The 26,556-nt window shown below is 39.9% G+C and overlaps 1 protein-coding gene across 3 annotated transcripts in view; it reads left to right on the forward strand.

Annotated features, from left to right (window-relative positions):
• Pak3 (p21 (RAC1) activated kinase 3) overlaps positions 1 to 26,556 on the forward strand; it is a 277,471-nt gene that overhangs the window by 34,713 nt on the left and 216,202 nt on the right. For 2 of the 3 annotated variants that reach the window (XM_028876944.1, XM_028876951.1), the window contains exon 2: positions 16,388 to 16,482. The exons of the other annotated variant lie outside the window; for it this stretch is intronic. The gene's annotated coding sequence lies outside the window, so the exon portion shown is untranslated. The remainder of the gene's footprint in view (positions 1 to 16,387; positions 16,483 to 26,556) is intronic. 3 annotated transcript variants of the gene reach the window in all.

Consider the following 26,556-nt stretch of genomic DNA (forward strand, 5'->3'; position numbering starts at 1 on the left):
GCTAGTATAGCAATGCCAAGGAAATTCCATTCTACCCACAGCTTATTGAATATTTTGTCATGAAGCACTGGTAGGTTATCAGATTTTGTTTATGGCTATTTAATTTTGGCTATTGAAATAACCACATGGTTTTGTCTCTAGCCTACTGACGTGGTATATTGTATTAATAAATTTTCACGTATTAAACCAACTTTGATTTCCTGAAATAAATCCCAATTGGTCAAGTTACATAATACTGTTTTATTTTCAGTCAGGTCCAATGTACCAAATGATTTTATTCTTCTTGTTGTTGTTGTTGAGGTTTATACATTTTTTGTTAGTTCATTTTTTTTATTCAACTCAGGGAAGCTCTCTATTCCTACCTTCCTGAAAGGAAAACATCTTTTTTGTCTTATCATGAATGATTGTTTCAAATATTTTCTTGCATAAATTGATAGGATATTTTTTTTAATTTAACCTTTTGACATGGTGGGTTGTAAAAACTATTTTTGACATATAAGTCAGCTTTCTATGTGTGGAATAAATCTTAGTTTAGTTGGTTATAACGTATAATTCTTGCAAACTGGTTTTGAGTCATGTTTTGCTAATATGTTGTTGAACATTTTTAATCCATATGCATAAAGGATATTGCTTTTTTTGTTTTTATTTTTCAAGACGGGGTTTCTGGTTGTCCCGGAACTCACAGAGATCTGCCTGCCTCTGCCTCCTGAATGCTGAGATTAAAGGCATGCGCCTCCACCACCTGTCAGGATATTGCTTTGTAATTTGTTTCTTTCTATCCTTCTTTCCTTCCTTCCTTTTTTTCTTCCTTTTGCTCTTTGTACTATCATTACTTGATTTTAGTGTTAGAGGAATACTAGCCTTATAAAGGGTGGTAGAAAGTGTTCTCCCAACCATATTTAAAAAATGATTTAGTAAAGTAGTGTAGATTCTTTTTCAAAAATTTTGAGAGAATTTTCATGGAAAACCCTGGCAGACTAGATGGGTGGCACACACTTGTAATTCTAGTATTTGGACGGTTAGATAGGAGGATCAGAAGTTGGAGGCCTACCCTGGGCTGTGCAGCAAGACCAAATCTCAAAACAAACAGACAAGCAAACAAATGACAACTTCTAGTCTTGGGAATCTTGGAAGGGAAGTATAAAAATAAGAAATTCCATTCCTTAAAAGATATGGTATATTTAAATGATCTAGTCCATATTTGCTAAATTGTGGTAGTTGGTACATTTCATGGAATGGTCTGTCTCTTCTATATTGTAAAATTAGTATTATAGGTGTTGATGAATTTCTAAACAGTCTTATTAAATAAAAAAACACAGAGTCAAATACAGAGGTAATAGCCAAAGAGATCAGAGAACTAGCCAAGAGCCACAACTACCTTATCTTACCACCTCACTGGCCTGTAGCTTCCCCAGAGAAAGCTTCTTCCTGTCTGATTTGTGTTTTTATTGCCTTTCTGTTCTGCCTTCTCATTGACTCTAAGCCCGGCCACATGACTTCCTCGTCACTGCCTGTCTGTACAGACCTCCAGGTCTCTATGGTTGGTACTGGGATTAAAGGCTCATGTCACCACACTTGACTGTGTCCTTGACCACACAAATACTCTGCCTGCCACGTGATTGGATTAAGGGTGTGTGCTACAACCACCTGACTTCTGCTCATGGCTCCCTATGTGATCTCGCTATGTGACCTCTGATCTCCAGGCAAAATTTATTTATTAACATGCAAATAAAAATCACATTTCAGCACAATTAAAATATCGCCACATATGGGATCATTAGTACCACTTTCTTATTGTTCTCATGTTGTTTACAAGGCCTGTACTGATATTTTTATTCAGATATTGGTAATTTGTATCTTTTCTATCTTTGTCAGTATTGTTAGATTGTTCATTAACTTTTTTCAGGGCTCATATATTATTTAATTATGACAAAGTTTTGAGTCTTTATATGTTATTATATTATGTTCTAATCCTCTGTGTACAAATAGAAAAGTAGGATAAATTCATGATAATGTTTTGTGGGGGTATCTTTGTGGATTTCTGTGGGCCTCTTTAGCTCTTTGTTTCTTCCTTTTCTCATGTGGTCTTCATTTACCATGGTCTCCTATTCCTTGTTCTCCCTCTCTTTTCTTGATCCAGCTAGGATCTCCCGCTCTCTTTCCCTCGACCCTCGCCCTTCATTGCTTCCACTCATGTCCAGGCTGTTCATTTAGATCTCATCCATTTCTCTGTGTCTTTCTTGGGGTCCCGTTTTCCAGGTAGCCTCACTGGTGATGTGAGTAGCAGTCCAGTCATCCTTGTTCCACATCTAGCATCTTCCTATGAGTGAGTACATACCATATTTGTCTTTCTGAGTCTGGGTTACCTCACTCAGGATGATTTTTTCTAGATCCATCCATTTGCCTGCAAACCTCATGATGTCATTGGTTTTCTCTGCTGAGTAGTATTCCATTGTGTATATGTGCCACAATTTATTTATCCATTCTTCAGTTGAAGGGCATCTAGGTTGTTTCCAGGTTTTGGCTATTACAAACAATGTTGATATGAACATAGCTGAGCAAGTGCTCTTGTGGTATGATTGAGCATTTCCATCCAAGGACTGAGGAATCTGGATGCAGACATCCACGGCTAGGCCCCTGGTGGAGCGCTGGGAGTCTAATTAGTGAGAAAGAGGAGGGTTTATATGAGTGAGAATTGTTGAAACCAAGGTTGGATAAAGCACAGGGACAAATAACCAAATGAATGGAAACACATGAACTATGAACCAAAGGCTGAGGGGCCCCCAACTGGATCAGGCCCTCTGAATAGGTGAGACAGTCGATTGGCTTGATCTGTTTGGGAGGCATCTAGGCAGTGGTACCAGGTCCTGGGTTCATTGCATGAGTTAGCTGTTTGAAACCTGGGACTTATGCAGGGACGCTTGGCTCAATCTGGGAGGAGGGGACTGGACCTGCCTGGACTGAGTCTATCAGGTCGATCCCAGTCCTCGGGGGAGACCTTGATCTGGAGGAGGTGGGAATGGGGGGGTGTGCTGGGGGCAAGGGGAGGGGGGCAGGAAGGGAGAGAACAAGGGAATCTGTGGCTATTATGTAGAACTGAATAGTATTGTAAAATAAAAAAATAAAAAATAAATAAATAAAAAAAATAAAATACATTGAAAAAAAATTCATGATAATGTCAATATCTCTAAAACCAAGACAAATTTACATTGAATTTAGATATAAAATCAGCACAATTAAAATTCCAACAGCCATGTGAAGTGATGGCTGAAGTTTGATAGTAGACAATACCTGTTGTATATTTTCCTTCTTGACACAAATCATTTGATTATGATACTGATGGGACATCCTTTGTGTCATTGCCATTATTACACCTTCTAATAACAAACTCATTTCAAAGCAATGGCTCATTATTTGTGTGGGCCAGTAAATTTAATGGTGTAACTCAACATAACTTCCTTTTGAGTTTTCAATCATTATAGTCCAAGAGACTCCCAAAATAATATAAGCTACTGTTGCTCCACTTGGATGCTTCCTACAGTTTGAAGGTAAGTCCTTATTGCTTAAGGTACCTCATACTTTGGCCATAGCACTTGGAAGATTTAAGCTGGATCTGAACTGAAAACCTCCTTCCTGAAGTATGACTTTTTATAGAAACAGAAGGTGCTATGCAAGCTGCTAAGGAAGGGAAGGAACCATAAGACTACCGAGCTGTGAGGCCTACGAACAACAATGACCAGAAAATGCCTAAAAGAATATCCCTAAAATTGCAATAGCTGCACTCATATCTTAGTAATAAATGTCTAATTGGACTTAAGTCCTATACAACAGGAGAAAAATCATGCCTGGTATTAGAAATTCACTCTACTGACATTGCTTGATTATGCACACACCTTATCCCTTGTCACAAATCTTTATTTTAAACTAAAGCTTACATTCATACCCAGAAGATAGATTCAAATATTTAATTTCTATATTTCTGAAATGGTCCTTTTTCATATAATGTAACAATTAAATTTATTTCTCATAATTTTGGTAGGGTCCACTTATACTCAGACTGGAGGTGATTATACAAAAGCAATTGTCATTGGGTGGTCATAGAATTAAGTGTAAAATGTGAAGTAATTTAATAATGTTGAGTCAGAGATAAGACGGAACTTTGGGGAGGTGTTTGAGGCCCAGTAGAATAAGACTAAATTTAGGCCCTTTCAAATTCTGTAACTCTGAAGATGGGAAGTCAGATGATATTCTGCTTTTCTGTCTACTGTGACAATGAAAATTATAGTTGGAATCAGAGGATAGTGTATTCTTTGAAAATGTCAAGGTCATCAAAGATAAGAAAAACTGAGAAGTTCCACTTTTAAAAGAGGACTAAAGTGACATTCAAACTCAACTCTAGGATTCATTCATGCTTGACGCCTATACTAGATAATTTTTTTATTGTTGGGTTAATTAGTTAAATTTGAAAAATGCATTTAGATTACATAGAAATATGATATGAATATTTTTATTGATTCCAATCATTTTCTTGTGGCAATAAACAAAAACGTCTTCATATGTATTATACAAAGTGTCTAGGGATAAAGAAAAATGACCTTCACCTTATTCTCAAATGGTTTAGAAGAAGATATAATGTCCATGTAAGAATATGTTTAAGCAGAGAGAAAGAGTGAAGGAAACTAAACAGAATGTTAAAATTTGGGGAATTGGAGTGAAGGGTTATGGAACTTCTTTGACAACACTTTTATATTTTACTAATACAGCTTCTGATGAGATTTGTAGCCTGGGATGTCTGACTCATGGCAACTGTTAGACAGTTAATTTGTGTAGTGTTTAAGGCAAAAGATGTATCAGAAAAAACTGAAATGGCAGAAAGGGTAAATGTAAGAGACACTGTAAAAAGGAAATCACCCTACCCTGTTGGTTAGAGAAGAGTTAGGGATGGTTCTAACGTTGGGAGACTGACAAATGGCCTGGTGCTGGCAGAAAGAGGCAAATCAAGAGTAGACTGGATGGGACCCAAAATAAGGTGGTAGTGTGTAAGGTGAGTCAATAAGGTGCATGAATACAAAAGTGCCATTTAGTAGAAAGAAAAATAGAGATCAGGGCTGCAGTCAGTGTTTTGGCAAGCATCTCAACATTTTCAGAGATGGATGGAGTTCCTCTGTCTATAGGAAAGAAAGTTATTGGAAATAGAGGGATGCTTCTTGTTTTATGAGGTATATGCAGCTGGTTGTAGGCAGTTGCACTGAAGTTAAATATATTTGGGTTCAAATCCTGGCTTCCCTCATTTCTAGCTTTGTGTTCTAGATCAAGTGCCTAAATCTCTCAGGGCTTTCTTTTTTTTTTTAAAAGATTTATTTATTTATTATGTATGCCTGCAGCTCAGAAGAGGGCACCAGATCTCATTATAGATGGTTTTGAGCCACTATGTGGTTCCTTGGGACTTGAACTCAGGACCTCTGGAAGAACAGCCAATGCTCTTAACCTCTGAGCCATTTCTCCAGTCCCAGGGCTATGTTTCTTTAAGCTGTGAAATGGTGACCTCACTTGACACAACAGCAATGAAAGCACTTATGCTATTCACTGGTACATAGGTGGAACTGGAGACACTGGGATCTGGTTTTAATTGGTGTTTTCTATCCTATGTTTGTCTGCAGGAGACAGTCCTCTCTGTGTGTGTCTCTGTGTGTGTCTCCATCTTTCTGTCTCAATCTCTGTCTGTCTCTAGGTCTTTTTCTCTCAGTCTCAGTCTCTGTCTCTCTGTCTCTCTGTCTCTGTCTGTCTCAGTCTCTGTCTCTCAGTCTCTGTCTCTGTCTCTCTCTCTCTCTGGCTAGCAGGGATGAGACTAGGCCACCACAGCATGGCATCTTATACACATGGATGAAGAGTCCGTAAGGCATCACTGGAAAGGATAATTGCTTTCCTCCTCTGGCAATACAGGCAGGGGAATAGGCAGGTATAAGGAGTTACAGGAAGTGTGAGTCACAGCCAGGACACATGGGGCAAGGACAAGCTCCAAAGAATCATGCAGGTTGCCAGAAGCGATCTCTCCCTCTAAAGCTTGTCCCAGGCCATCTAAATAGGATACTTGGAGGTGGTGAGGTGAATGATCTAAAGTGACTCAGGGACACCATGTATAGGAGGTAGATTTAAGTTTGTTAAAGGTGCTAAGAAGGGCCTTGCCCATATGATCCCTATCCAGGAAGTAGTGAGTTACAGGAAATGTGTCTAGCCCAGGAGTAAGGAGGGCCTGGCACCTGTCAGCATGGATTCTCTCTAAGGAAGATGCAGCTCTGGACAGCCTTGCTACTAGGCTACTTTTGTTCTCTTCTGTGGAAGTATTAATCAATCTGTAGACTTCTGCTACCACATGCTAATGCAATCAAAGCAATCACAATGACCTTAGGAGTTCCTGATTAATTCTTTTTTCCCCCTTCGTCAGCACTGCTTTCTTTAATTTCTCAGCACTTGGCTCATTTTCTCGGCTTACTTGGCTCTGCTTCTTGCCCCAAGTACCTTTTTTCTTTTATGGCGGAGAGGGATGTGGTGAAGTCATGGGATTCTGGGCTGCTTGGAACTGGTCCATGGAACATCCTTGTCCTTGAATGAAGGTACATTCCCCATGGAGGAAGACTTTGGGGTTCTGATAAAAAAGCAACCCAGGAAGGGATATTTGGAAAAGATGAGAAACTGAAAGAGACAGGGAAAAGTATCAGAATGCTGTTGATAAGAAACCTGGAGAAACAGATTGGAACAAGCTGAAATCATTATTTTTCCTTGAGTCAAATAGGAACCGGAAGAAGCCTTCTGAGACAAAGATAAGTATCTAAATATCAAGGATTACTAATTTCTCCTGGGCCTCCTGGATAAATGTTTTGAGATCCTTAGTGAGGAATAGCTGTCTTAAGGAGAAGGAGCTTAAGACACAGAGATTGCTCAGCTGGCTACTTAAATGGACAGCATAAATCATTGCTTGCTCATAGCTGGACTTGTGAAGGAATTTTTTACAAATGCATTCTACTCACCTACTTTCTTGGCTCAAACTCCCCATTGTTCTCCTCAGTTTCTTTTATTCCCTTTCACATCACATCCTAGACCCCAGGCAATCCTGTTGACTTAACTTCAAAATAGGTTCCTATTTTGGCCACTTTTCTCCATTTCCTCAGCCTTCACCAGTGCAATGGCCTCCTAATCGTGTCTGCTCTTGCTTTCAGCTTGCAATGGTTGGATGTTCAGGGAACCACAGCTATGGGTGTGCCGTTTATATCACAGACACATACTGACTTACATAAGATTGTGCAGATGGGTACAGACATTCTGAATTTCTTGGCTCTAAGCCTGAGAACTGCAGAAGAAATTCTGTCCCTACATAAAAGTGTCCCTGTGTGTATCGCCTTGAACCTTACTTGGGAAAGCCCATGCAAATATACATACTCATGGGCACACACAAAGGTCCTGGCTAAAGCCTGAGTTACTTCTGTCTTCCATTGCCCATTGCTCTACCAGAATGAAGTCCTGTCCCTTCCATCCACAGTTGCTTTATCCACAGTTACTTCCTTCTGGGGAGGAGGTAAAATAATGGGGTACAAAATGCTTTGATGATACATGTATTCCAGTGACAAGAAATGCTCAAGTGAGAAGAATGTGGGTGCACACGGTCCAGACTGCTGCTTATGATCCTTTGAATGAATGCCCTAGGCAGGACTTAAATGTGATTTAGCACTGACTATAAGAGACTACCGCAACACTGTTGTTTTCAATTGAAGAGGGAGCATCTTTACATCAGAGTATAACAGTCTTCTGGACAATCTCAACTCCGAATAACAATCACCGTAGGCTTTAACAAACATTTGAAACTTTGAGTATATTGATTCCTTGTTTCAAATCCAATTTGCATCCCAATAGTCTTAGGATAAAGGCACACTGCAAAGCTGGAATGGTCTGTTCCCTGCCTTTTTCTGCAGACTCCTCTCCTTTTACTTTCCCTCTCACTGTGTTCTTTAACCCTAGCCACATGTTCTATCTCTTAATGTCACCAACTTGATCCATGTCTGGTTCATTATATTTCTCGACTGTCTTCCTTTCTAGAGTGCTGACTCTATTAACTAAGGACTTTGGCCACCATTATGTTCTCATCACCTAATATGGTACCTGGCATGCAATGAGTAGCCAATAAATATTTGCTGAGTAAGAACATAAACAGGAAAACAGACAGTTTCAATCAATTCCTTCCCGACCAGGGGCTTTAAGATTTACATAATTTCAGCCCTGTGTCTAGTGTGATTTCAGATCCCTTGGTAAAAAGAGATAACCAGAATATAGTCATTTGAAACAGAAAGCTTAAAGGCCAGTTTAGCCAGGAAGAACCATAATCAGCATAATCGGCAGTTATTGAGATATTCACACGTACTGACATTTGCTCTAGGCTCTTTACTCACTTAGTCTCCATAGTGACCTTATGTGACTAAAATCATCACTATTTGACTGTGAGCACGCTCAGTCCAGGGAGATAGAGTGACTTGAATTCAGACACAGGCAGGTTGATGTGAATCACTCTGAATTACTGCAGAAGAAAGAGAATATGCTTCATTTTCTCTCATGTTTTTTTTTTTGTTGTTGTTGTTGTTGTTCAAAACATCCTCGAAGCATCCCCAACCCTCCAGATCCATCTCATCCTCTTGAAGGAAGCAGTAGGAAGCAGGTGAAACAGGGGCATGGGCTATGTAGGCAAGCAACAGCAAACAGCGATCTCATTAGCAATGCCTCTAGGAAAGGAGACACTTGGGTGAATGACAATACAGATTAAGAACCTGAGGTATTTTACCCATTCATGATTTTAAAATCTATAAAAGCATCCAATCTTGAGCCAGTTTTGACAAACTGAAAGGGAGGTGCAGCCGCAAAGCAAATTTAACACCCCTTTGGATTTTCTTGATGTCAAACCGAATGCTTCCACTGAGGTGAGAACGCTGAACGCTGTGGTGTTAAAACCTTGGTTATTACAAGGCTGGATTGCACTCACCACGTTCACATGGAGAGAGAAATTGACACATGGAGAATAGGTAACTGCCTAGCCAGGATTTATGGTCCTGGCTGCCAATAAAGAGAATGAAAACTGCACCAATAATGAGAAAAGGCAGTGGAGGTCTTCGTGAGGATGGCAGAATGCTCCTGGGCAAAAATTATTTCCCTCTTATCAAACAACTCAACTCCCATCAGCAACAAAACCGAACTGTTTGAGGATAGAGATGTAACTCAGTTAGTACAGTGTTTGCATACCGTGCATAAGCTCTTGGATTTCACCCCAGCACCAAACAAACTGGGCTTGGTAGTGCAAGCCTGTACAGGTAATCCCAGTACTTGGGAGGCCAAAGCAGGAGGATTACAAGTTAAAGATCATTCTCAGTCACAGTTAGATTTGGAGGAAACACTGTCTAGAGACCCTATCTCAATCCCCTCCGAGAGAGAGAGAGAGAGAGAGAGAGAGAGAGAGAGAGAGAGAGAGAGAGATGGATATGCACTCATGCACTCACATACACATACAATTTGAAATTAGTTTACTGTTAATTAACTGTACCTGAAATGCCATTTCACAGACAACGCTTGGGTCTTTCACCGCATATTTGAACAGAATCCTAGAAGCAGTGAATGAACCTAACAGTAGACCTTCTGACTCAGCTTATTCACTTTATAGATAGGAATGCTAAGGCTAATTTCTGCTTTTATTTTTATCGTGTGTGTGTGTGTGTGTGTGTGTGTGTGTGTGTGTGTGTGCGCGCGCGCGCGCAAGTACATGTTTGTGGTAATGGGTGGATGGGAGGTTTGCTGAAGAGGGGAAAGAAAAGAAAAAGATCTACATAGTGAAGGGGAAAGGATAAAGAAAAATGTTAGAACTGATACAGTGTTTAATAAATAACTAGTCATTCATGACATAATCACATACACACGATATAAAACACCCTTCTCTGTGGCAAAAAACAGAGGAGATAGTCTCAATGGAGGGGGGGGGGCTTCAGCTGAGGAGACAAAATGGGGGCCAATTATATCCCTCCAGCTTCTTCTGTCATCTAGTCTACCACACCACATAGCTCAACTGTGGGCTCAAAGCGTTTTGCTCCACAGAGACTTCCATGGGCTGCTTTGCTAGTGGCTGGTGGCATTTTGCCTTTGTGGGAGTGATGGAGCCTTTTCCCTTTATCAAGAAATCTATGATTTTTTTTTCTTTAAAGCATAGTGCAGAGCTTTTTACAAATTGCAGGACAGAAATAGAAATGCAGCCAGTCCTCAGCACAGCCTCCTTGAGGTCGGGGCAACCTGTCCCTCAGGCAGTGTATAAGAAGAGCTCATGCATTTCTGAAATTGGTGGTGTAAATTCTCTGTGGAGGAAGGCAGAAAGCAAGCTATCTCTTCTGCCTTAAAGGGAGCTAGGTTTAGAAGAAGGGGAAGCTAGGAGCTCCTTAGAAAGCCCACCCAAGTGCAGTATTAGGCCCTGCCAGAAGGGAGTCACACTGTGGCAGCTTGGCTGTATCTTACTGTGGGGGTTTGGGTAAGCTGTTTCTGCTCATTGAGACTGTTTTTCTCTGCTCCTCCACATTTACAGTATAACTGAAGGTGTAAATGTAGACTCACATATTCCATAGAAACAAAAATCCTCAATGAATGGCATAGATAAGAATTGCTGTTTTATGACTGATCTTTACCTGGGATGATTGTGCAATTTGAGTGTAAACTCAGAATAACATAGACCACTTTGGGCAGATCCAAGGCCTCTGAATATGTTCCTGGGAGGGATATGGGAGGATGCAGTATGGAAGAAAAACAGTAGGTTCATAATCCAATCATGGAAAAATATTGCACTCCCGCCCCTGTCTTATCTTCCCTGTCTCACTTCCAGCAAATTACTGAAGTGCTCTAAGACTCAGTTTCCTCACCTATGAAATGAGGTTGTCATGAAGACTTCAGTTAGATAATGAATGGAAAGCTCTTACGCTGGTAAGACTGGCATAACAGTAATTGTTGTTGATGTCGTTTGCCTCTGGTTCTGAGAGGTTTTATGGCAATTCACAGCTGGTCCTTGGTTTAAAAATGTGTGTGTGTGTGTGTGTGTGTGTGTGTGTGTGTGTGTGTGTGTGTGTGTAGATTCATGATTTATCGTACTCGAAATTCTGGCTGATCCTATAGGTTTGGAAAGGAGTAGAAAATCATGTGTTGGAGATGCAGATGCAAGTCAGTGGTAGCTTGTTTGCCTCACAGGCACGAGTCTCTGGATCCCATTGCAGCATGCCCTTTCACCAAATATATTTAGTACTTTAATACAGACCTCAGGAGGTTGGGATGTGGGGCAGATTTGGCAACTCTTGGTCAATAGCAGCATTTTCACATGGGATTGTTACTCACCAGGAAATCAACTTCAACAAGCAACAAAAGTGGAAAGTAACAACAGTGTGCACTGTACACAGTAAAGATGAATTTTGCTTCAGATTCCATGTATATGTATAATTTTACACAGTTATACATAGTTCATTAATATGTAGTTTATGTATGTATATATAGACATACAGTCATATATATTTCAGGAAGTAGTGTTTGATCATACTGTAGATCATGGCCAAAGTGTTTGAAATGCTCACTTCTCATTTGGATAAACTGGCATCCAGAGAAATAATCTGTCAAGTCCTAAACTACTAGACATTACTAGAAAGAGAATACATTGTGATTCATTTTTCTTCCCTCCCTATCTTTGCCATGTTACGCTTGGGTCAACAGAGTTAGCTATTGTTTAATTAGAATTGAGTTCTAATACCTTGTAATGGCTCTGGCCTACCATGTAAGGGTAATTTAGGGGTTTGGCTATGGGTATCAGGCTAATTATATTGACCCCATTACATAGGAAATGCATCTGGCTTTATTGGGGATGTTCAGTTGCTCTTCATTAGCAAGGATTTTGGAGAACTCTGCCAAACATCTGTCCAAACAGCTATTATGCACACTCTTCTCCTGTCTTTCTTCCAGATATTGATATTTATTTTTTCTATTGGAAACTCCACCTTTGTGAAATAAAAAAAAAGCTAGATGAAATCCTGTTTTTTAATCATGTATCATGTGTGTATGTGTATGTGGTATATGTGTGCGCATGTTCATGCATATGAGAGGTGTGTATGCACATATGTGGAAGCCAGAAGTTGATGATCTTCCTCTATCATTCTCCACATTATTTTTTGAGACAAGCTCTCACTAAAACTGGAGTTCACTGAATTGGCAAGACCATCTGACCAGCCTCGGGAATCTTCCTGTCTCCACCTCTCCGGCACTAGTATTACAAGTCTACACCACAACCAGCTTTTGACATAGGTGCTGGGGATCTGAACTTATTTCCTTATGCTTGTGCTGCAAGTCTTTTAATGACTGCATCATTTCCTCAGCCTTAAGGATTTGTTTTGATTGACATCAGCATACATTGTGTGCACTTGGTATATGGAAGATACTATGTAGTTAACTTTTCATCCATGAAGTCTACAGAAAAGGAGCAAGCAATGTTAAGTTCTAATTCACATGGAACCTGTGACAATGTGGTCATTTGAACATTGAAGCCCCTCTGTATACCATCTATATAACAGTTGGCCTTGCCACATCATTTTGGGACTGTTAACTTCCTACTTGGCTTTCTATTTTCCCGGAGGTATTTATTACACTAACGTACTACACTATTTAAAGCAGTAAACAGATGAGTAAACCTTATGTGTCCAGATCTTTTCTTTAGGGAAATTAAAAATCAAAGGCTATTTGAAGTCTCTCTGCTTGCTTTGTTTTGGTACTCCCTGCTTTGAGACAAGTATCAATGGTAGCATAAGTTAGCCTTGAATTTTTCATCTTCTGCTTCAGCCTCCCAAGTGCTGGGATTACAGGCATGTAGTACCACCAATAGTTTACATGTTCCCATTTTTTAAAAGCAGATTTTTTTGTAGAGGACTCTGACATCTGGATATTGGTGCAAAAGTCATTTCACCTTCCCATGTCTATTAAATATCTGAAAATATTTCCCACACTATACCAAAGAAAATCTGTCTACAATTCAGGAATGATCCAATGGATCATAAAATTATAATCATAGATGTATGTGTCCTAAACTTATGAAACACTAAAGCTATGAGTGGCCTTGCAATTTGTAGTCTCCTAAAGAGAAAGTATAGCATCAGACAGGTTCGGAGCCTTCTCCATTGTCACACCCATAGTTTGTAGCAGAAGTGGATATTGAACCCAGGTTTCCAGCATCCTAGTGCTCTTTTACATTCACTGTACTGTCTGCTAGGTGGTCTTGGTCTCCTCTATACTGAAGGTTGCAATAGTTTCCATGTGTAGAAGACAACATTCAGTTTCCAGTCCCCTCCACACAGACTATAACGGAGTTATCACTGTTCAGCTGCTAAGCTCCAGGCACTTCTCACCAGAGTAGATGAGTTTACCTTCCTTCCCCTTTTTCACTGAGGAGATGGCCTCTTGGCATTTGTATTGCCTTTGCTCCAATAAATGAATCAAGACAAAATCTTTATAGTAAGGTTATTAGCATTGTTTGCACCATCAACATCTTTCTGTAGAATTATTGTGGTCTAGTATAAAGACTCCAGGGTGTAATGTCCCCGGAGCCAGTCTCACTTCTCAGATATGTGACTTTAGACAACTTAGTTAATCTCCCTGGCTCTCTATTCTTTAACTATCAACATGAGAAAAATCGGACCTGTTTTTCTTATTTCTCAGGTCTGCTTGAGGTGAGATAATATGTATGAGAGTGCCTTGAAAAAAACAACATTTGTGCAACTGTGACATTATGACTAGATCAACACAATAATTACTGAGAAGCTACTATTTACATGAAATTGTTGACTTGGACATTCCAACGAGCACAGGACTCAGCTGCTTTCTTCAGCTGTATTCTGTCTAGCTGAATGGAAAGAAATCCAGCAGTACAAAGCTGGGGGTAATTGTAGTTAATTGGAACTGGAGAGAGAGAGAGAGAGAGAGAGAGAGAGAGAGAGAGAGAGAGAGAGAGAGAGAGAGAGAGAGAGAGAGAGAAGAGAGAGAGAGAGACAGAGAGAGAGAGAGAGAGAGAGAGAGAGAGAGAAGATGAGGAGGAGAGAGAGGAGAGAGAGAGGAGAGGGAGATCATGGCAGAAAGGCCAAAGATGGGTTCCTGGAGAAAACTGCATTTCAACTATACTTTGGAATGCAATTGGCAGGGGAATCGGGGAAGCAAGTAAGCGAGAAGTATATTCTGAGATCTGAAATCCTCAAATGTTCTGGAGGCCTACTCTCCAAGATGTGAAAAGTTCAAGTAGTACTAAGAGGCTATTCACAGCTTTTCCAGCTTCCCTGGCCTACTGAGCAGAAAGAGAATCAAAGCATGTGTCTCATTAAACCAAGGCAAATGCTAAGTGGGGCTGTGAGTAGCTGAGTACATTACAGGTAGTTTAGGGTTGAAAAATAGTCATATAATAATAGTATATGTCTTGGGGTTATTTCAAGATTTAAATGAGATGGTGTGTGAAAATTAGCATAGCTCCTGATGCATGATTAAGACTAGCAACACTAGCTTTATTTTCATCATCATCATCATCATCATCATCATCATCATCATCAGGTTTTTCATCTTACATTGATGACAAAGGTTAATAACATACACCTTGAAATTTGTCTGACATTGTGTGACCATGGCCAGGACTTGATAGCTCCTTTTTTTCAGTTTTCTGGTCTTTAAGATAGGAACTTTAGTAGTTCCAACTTCAAAGGACTACTATAGGGACTAAATATCTTAGTTAAGTAAAGTGTTTATCACAATGCTAGTATATTGTTATCACTCAGTTGATATTAGCTACTATAATTATTATCATCAGTTAATCAGTAATGTGATATAGTTGCATGACAAATCAAGGAAATGGAGAAAAAATACACAAAAGCATCTCTAATCTTCTTACACAGTATTAAACTTCTTGTTATCAGTTTGGAAGCCAGCTGTAAAATTGAAATTCCTTTTTTTATTCAACTAAATTTTTATGTTTTTGCTAGCACATGATTGTTGTTGAGATAATCAGATCAGAAAAAGTATGGATTTGGAAGGCAGTCCTTCAGATATTTACTGAACACTTCCTATGGGTTTGCCAGTATGCTAGAAGCTGAGTATGAACGTCTCCCCTCACACACATCAGACATGAGGACTACATATCCACAGGTAAATAACTTACAGTCCAAAAGAGAGAAGAAACCAAAATAAACCATCAAAAACAATATTGTGTCATATTAAATATGTGAAGTGATTGGAATTGTCAGCGTGTATGTAGAAAGAAACCTGCACAATATAGACTTCAAATGAGTTGTCAGAGAAAGTCTCACTGAGTAGGTGATCTGAGGTGAGCCTTGAAGGAGGTGATAGCGTGAACCACGTAGGCACCTCAAGGGAAAATGTTATAAGCAGAAAGAACAGCAAGGACTCTGTCCCCAAGTCAGACGTGTGCTTGCCATTTCAGAGAGTACCTAGAAGTTTGTGTTGCAGAAGTGAATTTAACACTCTGTGGACTGCAGAGTGTGGGTTCATTGTACAGTAGAGGGCACACAGAAAGGAATCATATCACAGTGACTTGGGAAAAGAAATGTAGTCCCTTGTAGCTGAAAGAGACCTCATTAGGACAATTCTGCCCCTGGTATCAGTTCATGCAGCTAGGATTTGAAATCCTCTCGCCTTATCAGCCAGCCCAGCTTCCAGCAAGACCTTCTCAAGGTCAGAAAAGCTTTCTGACTGGCTTATTGTGCAACCTGCCTTTTTGCCGCCACCGGGTGGCAGTGGTCTTTTCGCCCAAGTCACCCAAGAAAAGGGGGTATCAAATGAAAGCAGTAGAGATTTGAAGGCAAGTGAGTGCGCTGTATATAACCATCCTGCTTCACAGGCTCCAAGTCTCTTCCAAACCTTTTCCTGCTATGGGCTGTGTTTTGTTTTTTCCTCAATCTTCTGTCTCTTCTTGGGAGGTGTTACTTTTTTTCCCAATGACCCTCTAAAAATGTGCTGTTTAGAACTGAACAAGACATACTAGGGAGGAATGTTAGGCTGTAGGACAACAAGCATGTTTCAGATCTAGAAATAGTACTTTAGTTAATACATCCTAAAATGGTACTCCGGCACTTTACCAGCTAAATATGCTACCTTCATTGAACTGTTGGTTCAAATTATGCTTGTGGGTCCAGTCAAACCATAAACCTTTCTTGGTTGCTTGGTCAGTTTGTATGTGAGCTGCTTTTGAGACACTGTCCTTTCTCCCAGTGTCATAAAATGGATTTTTAAGGTTTTTGTTGAGTAATTTTTCTTTATCTTATTTAAATTTCACCTTTTTTAATTTTAGCCTGGTATCTCAGCCCATCTTAGTTCACTCTGAATCTCAATTTTGTTCTTCAACGTATCTGATACTCTGCCAGCTTTGAGTCATCTTCAGACGTGGTAAGTACATTTTATATATCATTTAAATTATTAATGAAGTTGGAAAAGCCCCGTGGTCCTTCTCTGGAGACCTTTCTACTGGTTGCCACCTATGCTGTGGGTAAAATTCTTTAATCAATTGCCACTCCATTTAGCTATATTATAGTTTGGTTAAGACATTGTTGTTTTATTTCAGTTCATTCATGGGAAAGTCATAGGAGAAAATTCACAAATGCATTACTGAATCCAACATATGACTGTTATAAAAGACAAGATGGATAAGGAAAATCTAAGAAGGAGGTTTTGCTTGTTTGTCTTGCACAATGGAAATACGAGTATTATTTCTCTAATTACAAAGACATTATGGGTTTGTTATAAAGGTCAATAGTGTACACTGAAAGTGAAAGTCCATATATCATTCTGGCACCCAGCTAGATATATTCGGCTAGTATGATGAATATATAAAGAGCTCTAGGATAACCTCCCCCACACTTAACACATTTTGGAAACATCTTTTCTTGTCAGAACACACAGTTTTACTTTATTTCCAAAATACAGTGTTATTGTTTGCAGTTGTTTCATACTTTGTCTCACCAACCTGATACTGATAGGTATTTAGATCATGGCACATACTATTACACATACTATTGTGAGATGAACTTTCTTTGTTGGCTTGATGAGCAGTGCTGGGATTCTTCATCCTCTTGTCTTTTTTTCAAGTATTTTGTCAGTATCCTAAATGCCCCCCAAAGAAAAATAAGATTGAAAAGCTATCAGTTTACTGACTTATCATGAGCCAACTTACTATTCATCAAGGTTTGAATTGCACAGTGTATTCTTTGTTGTAACTTGGAGTGGGGCTATGAATCTTTTTGATATTTTTATTCTTTCATTGAGAATTGTTTACAATGTATTTTGAACAAATTTACTCCTCCCACAATTTCTCCCAGATCCACCCCTACCTCCCTATCTACCCAACTTCATGTTCTCTCTTTGTCTCTTTCTCTGTCTTTCTCATTTAAAAATCCCATCATGTCCAATTTGTATTGTCCATCTACTCTGGGATGTCTTCCTCTGGAGTGTCGTCAATATACTAGAGGATATACTATTAGAGAAAACTGACTCTCCCTCTCTCCCAGAAGCCATCAAATGGCAATATCTCTGTGGCGATGAGTGGGACTTCTTGACTACTTCCCCCCCTCCATGTTGGGATTTTGTTTGACTTGAGCTTATGGAGGTCTTGTGCATGCTGCCATAATTATTGTGATTTCATATGTGCATCTGCCATGCTGTGTGCAGAAAACACTCTTTTCTTGAAGTAATCTACCACCTCTGCCTCTTACAATCATTCTGGCCCCTCTTCTACTAACTTACCCTGAGCTTTGAGAGTAAAGTTTACTACAGATGTCCCACTTAGGGCTGAGCACTCCTAAGTCCCTTATTCTGTACACATTGACCAGTTGTGGCTGTCTATGTTCATCACCATCTGCTGTAAGAAGAAGCTTTTCTGATTAGTGTTGAGAGATGGAGACTTTAAAAAGTCAAGTACTTCATGATGAAGAGCTGAGTGACAATTTTGATAGGAGGCTGCAGGTCCTGATTGACACAAGTGATTGGCAGAACTACCTTGCCAATGAACCATTATTCCCCATTATACACCCTCAACTGCAACCAAGTGGGGCCATTTTCTAGCCCTCTCATGATGCTCTTCCTTCTTATCTCCTTGTGTGTAGTCTGCCATGGCCTGTTCACTGTAAACATGTATCTTCTGAGCAATACAGGAGCCATCTGCTGTGAATTCTTGTAACTCTAAGATTTACGATCTAAGATGTTTGACTATCTGAACTGTGACTGCCTAGTTCTGTGACTTGAGATAAATCATTTATCCTGTCTGACCATAGTTATCCTCATCTGTAGAATGAACATTTACCTAAGTTATATATTTCAAAACACCTTGCTTAATAACTGGCTGATACTAAGCACTCAGTGAATGTTAGTCACTATTATTGTCATCATTATCATGGGATGTCATATTCCCTACACCATTGAGTTATGGTAGAGACTAAATGGGAATATGTGCAAAACACGTGACAGTGGTCAGCATAAAGTGAGTGTCAAGCAAAAGATAACAGTTGCTCATTTTTGTTTATATCTCCCTATGGATACTTGTTCTCTCTTCAGTGACTTCTATGTGTGTTCAAGTCTTAATATCCCAGAAACTAGAAAAGAGTAAGTACTGCAAATTAGTGGAGTTCTTTAAAATTTATACAAGGAAATGCTATTACTTAAAACAAGAATCTCCTTCAGATTAGATTATTTGCTAGGTATATAGCTCCTTTTCTACTACCTGATCAACTAGGAAGGCCTGGGCAAATCAGAGCATGCAGAGTCCAACCTTGGAATTGACTGGTCACAGAATTAGCTACATTCCAAAATGTTGAAATTTTCTGGAACCACTGGCCATCTATGTGAGTTTCCTGAGTGGAGTGGATTTGTATGCCACTCAGACTTCTGCCATCTAGACAGCATGGAGCATCTTTAGCCATTAACCCAGCTCAGGCTCTTGGACTACCAAAGTAGCCTCCTGGGTTCTTTCTGTGTTTACTGGTGCCTTTATGCAACATAGTAGATCAGATCACATCATCCTCAAAAATCTCACAGCTCTCATCTCATGAAGTATATCTTTTTAGTTTGCACGGTTTACTGAGTCCAGCATAATGTAGTTCCTGAGTACCTTTCTAATCTCATCTTGCCCCACTCTTTCTTCCTGCTTTGTAGCACATACAATAACCTTCTGTTCTGAGAACACACCAAACTCAATTGTACTCCAATGCTTTCACTCTTTTGACCCTCTGCCAGGAACTGAACTCTCCTCCTGGCCCCCAAATTGCCTGTGCTTTATTATTTCCTCCAAGTTTCTATATAAATGATACCATCTCAGAAGAAGATTAAATCTTCCCTGTGTATTTTATTTTCAGTAGCTTCTCATGTTTCCAGTTAGTTTCAAACTCATTGGTTCTCAGCTTTGTTTCTCATTGAGAACCACTTAGAGAACATCAAAAATAAAACAATAACCAGACCCCTTCTAGACCAAGTAAGGCAGGATTTTGGAGGTTGATTTCTAAGCATCTGTATTTGCAAATACTTCCTACTGTGATTTGAACAGCCAGCCAAGGTTGATGGCCTCCATTCTGGTCAATCAGTCTGTTTCTTTGCTGCTTAGTGCTTACATCAAACTACAATTAATTTGTTTATTTCATCCACTTAATCTGTAAATATTTATTGAGTCCATACCGCTTGCCAAGTATTACTGAAAACACAGGGATTAAAATAGTGAACACAGCGAATACAATTTCTAAACTTTATAAAACATCAATTCCAATAAGGAAGGCAAATGATAAGCAAGAACAGTCAGACATTTAGTATTGCATATGTTATGTTACTGACTGGATCAGTAAGACATACTATGGAATATGTATGCAATGTCATATACTAAATGTTTGTATCTTTCCACAGATTCATAGGTTGAAATCCAAATCTAAAATGTGATGGAATTTAGAGATGGGATTTGAAGGAAATAATTATGCTTAGATGAGGCCATGAGAATGGGGCATTGGTCTGATGGGATTAGTGCTCTTCCAAAACCTGCTGACACTCGAGAGGTTTCTCCATCCCATTCCCCTGATAAGGGAAAGGGTAAATATGTGAGCCATGAAGTCATTAGTGATGTTTATAGGCCAAGAGAAAAGGTTTCAAAATGAACTCTAATTTGTCTGCATCTTGATCTTGGATTTTATGCCCTTGAAAACTCTGATAAATATACTTATCTTTAAGATGTCTAGTCTATGGTATTTTGCTATGCCATCTTGAATTGATTAAAGCATATTGTATGTTAAATTATAAATTATGAGAATAAAAATAAAAGAGAAAAACAGAGACTAGATAATATTATTGGAGAGATAAAAGTTTAGAGCCAGTGGCCTAGGCAGGAGAATCTTGAGAAAAGACCTGAAGGAAATGAGAAATCTACATTGGCATCTATCTAGACGTAGAACATTTAAAGATTGTGTATAGGTCCTGATGTTGGATCATACCTGATGTAACTGAGGGAATAGCACAGGACTAGTATAAATATATTTGAGAACAAGGATAGGCATAGTGAGAGATAAATTCAAAGAATGGAAGTGATGCTGAGATAATTGGGGCTTTGAAGTTTGCTTTAACACTTTTGGCTTTTACTAAGAGATGATATCATCCAACAGAAAATAGCTATCTTAGTTATGTTTCTGATGTTGTGATTAAATATTGTGGGCATAAAAATCTTGTGGAGGAAAGGGTTTATTTAGTCTTACCCCTTGTAGTCCATCATACAAGGGACACTGGGACAGGAACTCAAGACAGGAACCTAGAGGTAGGAAATGAAGCAGTGGTTGTGGAAGAGTGCAGCTTACTAGCTTGCTTAGCCTGCTTTCTTATACCATCCAGGACCACCTGCCAGGGGTAGCACTGCCCTCATTGACTTGGCTCCTAATGAGCGTGGCCTACCTATAGTCATCATTATTCAATAAAATGGCCCAAATGTTTGCCCATGGAACCAATCATGAGGAGACATCTTCTAAATTGAGGTTTCCTCTTCCTAAATGATTCTAGCTTGTGTCAAGTTGACATAACACTAGCCAGCACAGTAGCTTAATTTGATGTGGATTTGAATTGGCTCACTCTGTCTTCCGTGTTGAGAATATACAGAACAAAGGAGGATGGAACCATCTGGAAAGCTACTGTAGATAAGAGATGATTGTACATTAGAGTAGATTGGTACTGATGTTACATTAGAAGTTGCTGTGGCCTGTGTGGCTTGGGTCCTGGAACCCTGGCTAGGGGGTGGCACGGGAATGAAGAAAGGACAGACACACAGACAGTGAAGCTGGGATCAGGGAGGCTTCTGCTACTACTACTTCAGCAACTTGGAACCTCAACATGTTTATTTGGAGACCACAGGGTCGGGGAGTTAGCTGTCTTAGTAGGACACCTCTGTAGGTGGTCTCTGTAGGCTAGGGATCTAGGCTGTAAACATCCTGGAGAAAGAAGCTGCAGTTGCTAGTCTTTATGAACACCAATCAATCATTCATAAAACCCTCATACTTGGATCCCTGGGAAGAGCTTTGCCCAGCCCTCTTGAGCCTGGCCCATATGGGTAATGGCTGTGCCCATTGGGTCTGAGATCTTGGGGTCCTTGACAGGCCGTGCCCATGTCAAAATATACATTTACTCAGGACTTCACTTACTCATAGCTTCCTCCATTCCCCAAATAAATGACATGAAAGTCAACGATAAATAATAAAATTGAATATATTATGAGAGATATAGTACCCAGAATTTTGTAACAAGACTTCATTAAGCATGAGACAAAGTATACAGCCCAAGAAAGAAAATGAGAAGAACCAAGAAAAGAAGGAAGAAAACTAGCAGAGAAGAAGGTGATTCAAGGAAGAGAGAGTAGACAATAAGTGAACTAACAACACTGAAGATACCACAGTTTTGACAAGGAACTAAGAATTAAGCATTGCAATTTGTAACATGGGGGTCTCTGGTAAACTTGTTCTGAACAGTGATTGCAATGAGGTCAAGGGAAAAGGAAGGAAGGAAATAATTTGGAGACAATGATGTACGTACATATTTTTTTGGTTACTTTTCTATAACCAAACACCTGGAAAGAACCCATTTAAAGGAACAGGGGTTTATGGTGGCCTACCATTTGAGGGTATGCTACAGTTCATCATGTTAGAGAAGGAGCCAGAGGTTGCTGGTGACTTTGCATCTGAAATCAAGAAGCAGAGAGTGAATGCAAATTTGGGCTAGTCTACAAAACTTCCAGGCCTAACTCAGTGACCCATTTTCCAGCAAGGCTCCATCTCCTAAAGGTCTGGCAACCTTATAAAACAGTTCTACCAGCTGGTGCTCAATACACATGAGCCTGTGGGTGACATTTCTTATTCAAACCACAGCATCTACCTCTGGACCCCATAAGGTTTTGGCCATCCCACGAAACAAAATACATTCATTCCAAGTTTAAAATTCCCCAGTCTTTATCAAGCCCAACATTGTCTGAGAGTCAAGGCAGTTTCTTTGCTGAGAGTCCCTATAAATCAAATTATATTTCTGATATATAATACCACAGAGTAAACATTTCCATTCCAAAGCTGCAGTAATATGTGCATAATCCATTGAACAGGGACGGAGAAGTCTCACTGGTCTGCCTACGGCCTTCACCCCTACTGACTGCTGTTTATGGTTCTGAAAGGAACTCTGCACATGTCAAAGGAGAAAGTTAAATATCAACCCAGTTACAAACCCTGCAATCTACAATGGTGACCTTCTTGCAAGATATGCTGGTGCAAGAATGGCACAAAATTTATGCAAAAACTAGCTGATCAAACCACTAGCTGATTGGAATTAAGGCCCAATCCATGAGATGGAGTCCATCCCTGACACTGCCTTGGTAGCTAAGAACCTGAAACTAGATAGGCTGTGGATCTAGGAGAAAAGAAAATGCTACTGTTCTCAAAAAAAGAACACAGTAATACAATGACTTATAATGACATTCTGCTATACTCATAGATCAATATATTGCTCAGATATCATCAGAGAAATTTCCTTCTTCAGTAGATAGGAACAAATTCAGAGACCCACAGCTGAACAATGTGCAGAGCATGAGAGACCTTGGAATACTCAATCCTAAATGGAATGTCTCCATCAAAATCTCTCTCCTCGGGGCTCAGAGGACTTTGTGGAAGAGAAGGCAGAAAGGTTGTAAAAGCCAGTGGAAATGGAAGACACCATGGAAATAAGGCCTTTTAACCACAGTGGGACTGATGCACATATGAATTCACAGATACTGTGGCAGCATGCACAGGACTTGCACAGATCTAGGCCACATAGGGTTCCAGTACTGAGAAGGGAAGTAGACACAAGCCCCAATTCCTATCCCAGAAGTTATGTCCAACTGACCACCATTTGCAAAGGAGGAATTACTTTTCTCCAACAGAGTCTCACTGAGTATACAAACCACACTTAAGGGCAGGCCCCATGCCCAGCAGTAGATAGCCAATGTAAAATAAACTCTTAGAGGTTTTTTGTCTTATAATGCTTTGTCTAGGCTATATTTTCCTTATAGTTATTTCTCTTATGTACTGTCTCTTCCAATTTTGTTTTTATGGTTTTCCTGTGCATGCAAATATGTGTGTCTCAGTGTCTATATGTGTTTCTTGTGCTTTCTCTATGGCTCTTTTTTTTTTTCTATTTGTTTACTTGTTTCTTTTGTCCTATTCTGGTTTGTTTTTATTTTATCTTTTCTTTCATTATCATTTTTAGATGTCTGTTTGTATTCTAAGGAGAGAGAGAAAGAGTGTGGATTTTGATGTGTGGGGAAGTGTGGGGGGGATCTGGGAGGAGTTGGGGGCAGGGAAACCATAATCAGAATATATTGTATGAAAAAAATTTCAATTTTACATAAAAAGGAGCAAGGAGGACATAATAAGAAAAGGTCAACCAAAAGCAAGACTGAAGTCTAACAGGGCCAATACCAAATTCAACAGCCCCATGTCCTGCATATTGTGCTCACGATGGAATCATCCTGTTTCCAAAGGTCTTAGGTAGTCTTGCCCTTCTAGATCTATTTCCTGCAGCATACACACTCTCCATCTTGAAGTTGTTCCACTCCATGCATGCAACTTTCTTTGATGGAATTCCCATGGTCCTGGTAACCAATGTCTTGGAGTCTGGGTTACAACTTAGGCACCCTTTTCAAAGCTTCCTGCAAGGGCCTGGAGAGATGACTCAGCAGTTAAGAGTACTTGTTGCTCTTCCATAGGACCAGGATTCTATCCCTAGCCCCCACACAGTGGTTCACCACTATCTGTAACTCTAGTTGTGGAAGATCTGATGTCCTTTTCTGACTTTTTTGGACACAAAGCATGCATGTGGTGCACATATACATACATGCAGGAGAAATATACATGAAATAAAATGAGTAAGTCTAACAAAAAAATGTTTCATGCAATGGCCTTTCAGAGGCCCCTTGAAAGGTTTCCAACTCTGCCACATGTTGCTTGACCAAGCTCTTTGGAACTGTGGGACAAGACTCCACAATCCAACCAATCTTGCATTTTTTTAATGCCTGAAAAATTAGTAACACATGGATGATGCTGTCAAGTTATGCTGCCAGAATGGGATATAGTTTGGTACCCTTGGACCACAGCTATATATGGCAGTCTCTGCATGTATTGATGGCTGAATCTGTAAAATCATTTTTGGCAGTTGTTTTTGAACAAAGAAATCTATCACTTTTTAGTTCAGGCAGTATCCTTTGAAATAAACTCTCTTTCACAATTTGAAGGTATGATGTTCAGGATCTTTCTCATTGCCCCAGTGCAGAATAAGAGATTTTTCTTTTATGAGACTAACATCTTCAACTATTACAACCTTTTATTCAGTTTTAAACTTTCTCCTGCTCTTTCCCTTCCCCGAATGCGTATTGCTTTGTGTCCTTTTACTCCACTTGCTATTCTAGTTCACTGCAGAACAGTAAATCTATGGCAGCCTGAAGGCTATCCTGACTTGAGATATCTTCCACAAATGACATCATTTTGTCATTGGCATCAAGTTCATTATTTAAAAAAAAATTATTCAATTTACATACCATCCACAGATCCCCCTCTCATTCCTCCTCCCGCTCCCTCTGACTGCTGTCCTCGCCACCCCTCATCCCCTCCTCCAAGTGGGTAAGTTCTCTCATGGAGAGACAGTTAAGCCTGGTACAATCAGTTAAGGCAGAACCAAGGCCCACCCCGATTTATCAGGAGTAAGCTAGGTTTCTTACCATAGGTAATAGCATCCAGAAGGCCAGCTCATGCACCAGGGATAGATCCTGATCCCACTGCCAGGGGCCCCTCAAACAGACCCAGCTACATAACAGTCTCCCATATGCAGAGGGTCTAGTCCAGTCCCATGCAGGATCCACAGCTGTTGGCTGTGGTCTAAAGTTCGTGAGTTCCTTTGAGATTGATTCAGTTGTCTTTGTAAATTTCCACATCATGATCTTGAACCCATTGCTCATATAATCCCTCTTCCCTCTCTTCGGCTGGGCTCCTGGAGCTCAGCCTGGTGCTTGGCTGTGGATCTCTGCATCTGCTTCCATCAGTTACTGGATGAAGGCTCTATGATGACAGTTAAGGTATTCACTGCTCTGATTACCAGGGTAGGCCAGTTCAGGCATTCTCACCACTATTGCTAGTAGTCTAATCTGGGGTCATCCTTGTGGATTCTCTCATCCCCCATCCCCTCCCCTCTATTGCCCCTGATCCCCAGTTTACTTATCAAGGTCTCCTCAGTTTCCCCCTCCCAAGGTGATTAGTACATCCTTCTTAGGGTTCTCTTTGTTTCGTAGCTTCTCTGGAGCTGTGGGTTGTACTCTGATTATCCTTTGCTTTACATCTAGTATCCTCTTATGAATGAGTAATACCATGTTTGTCCTTCTGAGTCTGGGTTACCTCACTCAGGATATTTTCTACTTCCATCCATTTGTCTGCAAATTTCATGATGTCCTTGTTTTTTACAGTTGAGTAATACTCCATTGTGTATATGTACCCCATTTTCTTTATCCATTCTTCAGTTGAGGGGCATTTATGTTGCTTCCAGTTTCTAGCTAATAGGAATAATGCTGCTATGAACATCGTTGAGAAAGTGTCCTAGTGGTATGCTTGAGCACCCCTTGGGTATATGCCTAAGAGTGGTATCATTGGGTCTTGAGGTAGATTGATTCCCAGTTTTCTGAGAAACCACCATACTGATTTCCAAAGTGGCTGTATTAAGTTTGCACTCCCAGTGACAGTGGAAGAGTGTTCCCCTTGTTCCATTTACTCTCCAACATAAGCTGTCTTCAGTGTTTTTGATCTTAGCCATTCTGACAGGTGTAAGATAATATTGCAGAGTCCTTTTGATCTGCATTTTCATGATGATAAGGATGTTGAGCAATTCCTTAAATGTCTTTCAGCCAGCCATTTGGGATTCTTCTGTTGAGAATTCTGTTTAAATCTG

Source organism: Peromyscus leucopus, chromosome X, assembly GCF_004664715.2.
Source record: "Peromyscus leucopus breed LL Stock chromosome X, UCI_PerLeu_2.1, whole genome shotgun sequence".
Taxonomy (NCBI): Eukaryota; Metazoa; Chordata; class Mammalia; order Rodentia; family Cricetidae; genus Peromyscus; species Peromyscus leucopus.